General features: G+C 42.9%; 1 non-coding gene across 1 annotated transcript; it reads left to right on the plus strand.

Moving 5' to 3' along the window:
• The first annotated feature begins 5,667 nt into the window (after positions 1–5,667).
• TRNAN-GUU (transfer RNA asparagine (anticodon GUU)) lies at positions 5,668–5,741 on the plus strand. The gene has a single exon. It is a non-coding gene; the product is annotated as a tRNA-Asn (tRNA).
• Positions 5,742–6,000: the final 259 nt, after the last annotated feature.

The raw sequence follows: 6,000 nt of genomic DNA on the forward strand, positions 1-6,000 counted from the left end.
AATCATTAACATGTGTCTTGTGTGTTACCTGAATGAAAGGCGAGTTCACGGGTTATTATTGCCCATTTTCCCTCTTTGCTCCTGCACTTCCCTGTTTCGATTACAAATCCCCCTCCAGGCACAAAGCAAGCTGGACACCTACAGTGCAGCTAAAGAGTTATTTGTTCCCTAGGTGGACACTAATGAATGACTGCAGTGCTGCCCTGAGTGAGGGGGTCCCCACTATTAAAAGTTTAATAGAAAGATCTGAGAAGCTGGGGGCCAAGAGGAGGAGGAGGGGACAGGGAGTTGTGAGTAACTCACTAAGTGCCTTCTCTGTTCCTTTGCTGTGGTGGAGATTATACCATCCATTAGGACAGGAGCAACTGGAGAGAGGTCAGTTCCCTCTGTGTTCTCCTTTTGCCTTCAGTCTCAGCACAAGCTGTTGAAACTGCAAAAATATGTTGGTTCCTTTCCACTGTAAGATCTTGAAAAGCAGCAGGAATATGGCCTCTCTGAGAAATGAGCTAATTCAGACTTCCTTTCACTTTTCTGTTTGTGGTTGTGTTTGGGGTTTTATTATTATTATTATTTCCCCCCCCCACACACTCTTCTTTGTCCTTAATTCTATTCTTTTTTCCTTCCAAAGCTGTCTCTCATTTCTTTACTCTCCATATTCTTATCTTCCTCTACCTCATACATTTTTAGGCTTGGCACTAGGATGGGTATATTTAATTTGAGCATTTAAAGGTTCCTCCCCGTTTTTGTTTTTGTTTTTGTTTTTGTTTCTGTTTTTGGTTTTGTTTGTTTGTTTCCTAAATTATTCTTTAAATATTCCAGCACCCACAGGAATTTCTGTCTATGCTAAGTGATCACAAAATTTCATAGAACAGTGGAAATATACTGTCCCTTATTTCAACCAAGCAACCTCCTTCATTTCTCTCTCTTCCACTGAGTTGCAGGAAAGTGAGAACTAGTTTTAGTTTTGCTGGGAGATTTTGATCTAGGCCTCATTACTGCAGCATCTGTCCATGTTTGAGACCATATGAAGAGAAAGTATTGGGTTAGAATAGAGAAAGACAGATGTAGCTTCTAGTTTCTCTCTGCTGTGTATGACCAAGAACAGTCTGAATATCTCTTGCATAATCCTTATAAGCAACACAATGAATCTCTCATATACCATTCCTGTTATAACTCCAAGAAAGAGTGGTTTATTGCAGGTTCAGGCCACCAACGTATTTAGCGTCCTGGGGCTCTGCAGGATGCTGCTCACATTGCAAGTGACAGCCAGGGAACAGCAAAAGAAGCTTCCTTGCACCAGAGGTGGTTAAGAGGGTTAGAATTCTGCTGGAGCTAACCATAACCATGGGAATTCAAGTTTGTTTTCATGGTGGGATATCATAATCTCCTTCCATTCTGGCAACAGAGTTCCAGGATTAGAAACCTCTGTGAATCTTTTGATAGCTGGCAGTAAGTGTAGCTGGAGGAACTAAAATATAATGGCTTCTCCATGCTCTTTAGACCCCTGTGTCATTTTTCATCCAGAGCTCTTCTTGAAGGCGCTGCAAGAACACTCTAAACCTGTGAATGCATCCCCAAAATAGCAATGATCCCTGAATTTGATGCCCGATCTCTTTGAAGCTGATGAAGGCCTCCAAAAGTGATGTTGCTCATACAATCTCTCAGGACAGGTTTCTTAAGATTGCACCTAGCCAAACACATCAGGTTCCTGGTTGGAAATATCTGGAGTAGCTCCACAAAGTTTACCTGTGTTTTCCTTTCTCACTGCCTTTCCTTCAGACGTTGGTGTTCTGGCTGAATTATGTACAGCACTTGGACAGATGTCACGCTCTCTAGTGTGACCACCTGCAAAATAACTTTTAGAACTGAGGTAGAAGGTTTGTAGTGAGCATATCTCAGGGGTTTGTATTTTCCTAATTATTACAAGGATACAGAATTTGTGGTGTTCTTCATTTTTAGCAAGCAGTGGTTTTAAGTCTGCTCTAAAATTTGCCCTTTACTTCCCCCCCCCTTTTAAATATAACCTGTTAAAGAAAATACTTTTGTACCATGCCACTACCTGATCTAGTGTAAGGTGTCCCTGCCCAGGTCAGGAAGGTTGGAACTAGATGATCCTTGAGGTTCTTTCCAACCCTGACAATTCTATGATTCTATGCTAGTAATCTGATTGCATTTGAAGCTAGCACGTGCTTTTGTGTTGCTCTGAACACAGTTACTTTCCTGAGCTGCGGCCTGTATTTAGAACTTAAATCTGAATCCCAGGCTTCAGAAAATGCTATGAGAGGTTGGTGCTCCTGAAAACACAGGCTGGCAATTCCTCTGCTTCCTGTGTGGTCTGTAGAAACAACATTAAAGCTCATTTGCAAAAGACCCGTTCTTATTTGCATGATGTTCACCATTACCTAAAGAACTCATAGTAGGTGCAGTTCAAAAAACCTGCAAGGACAACAAATTTCTCCCTTTCTTACCATGACAGCACTAAGAATTGCTTGAGAGAAATTAGTGCTATATGAGAAATATCATCATTCCTTTTCTCAGTATTGTGCTCACTTCTAATGCCAGTAAATGTGTCTTCTTTTCACTTTTTGGAAGCAGTATCTTGTGTGTGTGTGTGAACTATTACACTGACTGCCATAGTGATTGGACTCTTTTCTGCAGTCAGAACAGAGAGATTGCAAGGAACTGCAGTGCAAAATTCCCCTTAAAACGTGTCAGATGAGATCTGAAAATCAATTCTGAATGCAGCCCTCTCTATTTGGTTTGGTTTTTATTTTACTCAGAGTTGCAGACTTTGTGCCACATCACTGACAACAGCAATGGCTGTTCTATAATTCGGTCACAAGTCATTCTGAAAGAACTTTCTGTCTTTCCTGAGCATGAGGTTAAGTGCAACTACACGTTTCATTATCTAGAACCAGGCAGCCTATGCCAGTTCCTTTTGGTAAATGTGGGTATGGATGTCGGGAGAACAGCTGATTTTGTTGGTTACCTAACAGTTTGCAACCAGCAATACCCCAAGATTTCTGGATTTCCTCATTTAGCCCTGTTTTTGTGTGACTTACATCATAAGAGAAGCCAGAGCTAAGAGAGCTGGAGGGGACAGTAAAATACCATTGTTCAGTCACCTTCTTTGCTTTTAAGGTATGTTGATCCTACTTACAGGGATGTTCTGTCAGTTCTAACACTTTTCTGACTTTACTAACAGACCCAAGAATAGAAGCATTTATTTAGTAAAACCATAAAAACCCACAGTAATCCTCTTTCAAATCCGAAATGCAGCGAATCTGTACACAAACAACTGAATTAAACCCCTCCAAATGCATTTTATTTGAAGAATTAACATAGCAGAAATCTTGCAACTGATCAAACCACACTGTCTGTAGTACCTGCTTCTTCCAACTTTTTGGCTCTTTCTTCAGCATTAATGCTCTCCATGGTTTGATGCTTGCAGCTCCATAAAGAAAAAAAAGCTTTTGTCATGGAAATCTTATTCTCTGCTTTTAATCATTTTAGTAGCAATGTGGAATTATATTAGTTGTCCATTTATTTTAATGTTCTAGTTCTGGTAAGGACCAGGAACACGTGTTTCAGAGGTAAAACACGGGAAATCTTTGGATGGTGAGCTGTGCACTTACAGACTTCCGTTACAAAATAAGAAGTCAGAAATATGTTCATGCAGAAATTGAGTAGCTGTTCCAAAGTTCTCTGTGACTACAAATTTTTGTAGTTTGGGCCACGTTGTAACTCAAGAGCTGAGAAATAACTGACCAAACCTGACACACGCAACCTAAATAATATAGGCACGTGTGGCTGTTGGGAAGTAAATGGTCCTTTCCTGTGAGAAATGGTAGAAATATGGTAGTTAATGAATAATTATAGCAGTGAGGAGATTCTTTTCTTTCTGTTATATCCTACTAAATTGATTTTAGGAATGGGTGACTAACTACACTTACTTCTTTTGTGCAGAGGATGAATGCTTGGTATGTTTATAAAATCCATAAACAACACCCAGTTTCACCCTCTGTCCTTTACTTCCTCTGACATTCAGGAACCAAAGCGGGCATCTGAAGGTCACAGATGTCATAGCAGTGAGCAAGCTATGTTCATGGATCCCAAAAATAACAATGAAATAATGTTATAAAATATTTATCATAAAATACAAAAGTAGTTTTCTATCACAGAGGGTCATGTTTTCATGTAGCAATATGCTGATAATTTGGATAATTTTACATTTTAATAGAAATACAAACCAAAACACAATCTATAATTAGTGAATCACATGGTGGGATCTAAATTACCTACGTTAGATACTGGGGGGGGGGTTTGAGGGGGGATAAGCAACTCTAGATATGATTCACCAAAACCAAAAAAGCATATATGAAGGAAAAGAGCTGTCCAGAAATAGGGAACAAAACACTGTTAGGGAGGACAGATGACCTGAAGCAGCAGCCCTGTTTTCTGAATGCCTTAAACAGCACATGGCCTCTTGTTTTCTAGGGATGATACAGACAGAAACCTTCTCCTAAGGACAGGCAGCTAATCACAGGACCATTTACCTGCCCTACACAGAGAAAACAGAAGTGGTCCAGCCCATGAACTGATTCTTCTGACACCGAGCACAGCACAGATCTGGGTAGAAGAACATGCCACAGTGAACATGACACCCCAAAAAACAATCTTTAAAAGGGCTTGTGTAAAAACCCTTGTGTTTCTCCTCTGTGTTTTAAAAGATGATGATCAGTAATGCACCAACCACACACAAAACAAAACCCGAGAAGTACTGCAATGGTACTAATAATTACATAGCTCTTTTCAGAGTACAGGAAAATCTGCAAAGGCTGAGATGTGAACAAGAAATGGTCAGGTTAAAGTTACTGGGATGAATGAGGAACAAAGTCTCACAGCCTTGAAGAACAAGGTATTGCACAAAATACAAGAGCTGAAGAAACTTGCTCTTGCTCTTCCTGCTGAAGACTGTGGCTTCAGGATTAGGAACTGTGACTTCTTGGGTGGGCAGAGACTAGGAGATAACCAGCATCTGCTGGAAAGAATTCATCACCCGTTCTCGGGTAGTGGGTGTCATGGGCCTGCTCGACTCCGAATAGCCATCAGGCAGAGAGGGCTTCATGGAGCCACAGGGACAAAATGAAGCAGCCACTGTTGTAAGACTTCAAAGAGATGCAGTCTGTGAAAGAAAAGGGGCAAACCCTGGCTCAGGTGTGTGAACAACGCAAAAACTCTGTCCTTGACACATTGAGGTGAAGTGGGAAGCAGAGTTCGACGAGACAAAGAGGAACGTCTCTGCTGTGCTCAAGCGTGTGGAAAGGTAAAGACTGCCTTTTAAGCAGATTAATCAGGTAGCTTCGCAGTGATATCCTGGAATTACATTTTAGCTTGCATGTGTAATGGCCGAGTTAGCAGCTGGTTTAACTCTGATTCCAGAGTTTATCCCCCAGAAAAATAACGCCGTTGTGAGCAATGATTTGGGGGATTAGATTATTGTGTTGGCTGGGGAAAGAGAAGCCACCGTTTTCCCCGAGAGTTTCGCAGGAGTTGCAGTTAGGTGCCGAGCTATACGCACGGAGCTCGAGGCATGGAGGCCGACAGATCACCAGGGCCGGGGCAACACACCCATCAGCCGTGTCCCAACAACCAAAAACATCGGGAGTCTCTGTGGCGCAATCGGTTAGCGCGTTCGGCTGTTAACCGAAAGGTTGGTGGTTCGAGCCCACCCAGGGACGCCTTCCCGTTTTTTGGCTCGGCCGCTTTACTTTGCAGCCGCCCGATGTTTTGTGCGTGTGCGCTGTGGGCGGATGTGAGATTAGCGCTGGCGGCCGTGGCGGCGCCGCCTGTTTCGGGGCAGGGGGGCCCCCGCCGGGGGAGCGGCGCGACGGCAGCCCCAGCTGCGCCCTTGGCAGGGAGCGAGCTCGCTGCTGGGCGAGGTGGTTCCCGGCTTGTGCCGCCCTTCCGAGGGTGTCGCGTCCCTTTTTCCCCGGTGGG

The sequence above is a fragment of the Melanerpes formicivorus genome, unplaced genomic scaffold, assembly GCF_026170545.1.
Source record: "Melanerpes formicivorus ecotype bairdi unplaced genomic scaffold, bMelFor1.0.p_v2 SCAF_13, whole genome shotgun sequence".
Lineage (NCBI taxonomy): Eukaryota > Metazoa > Chordata > Aves > Piciformes > Picidae > Melanerpes > Melanerpes formicivorus.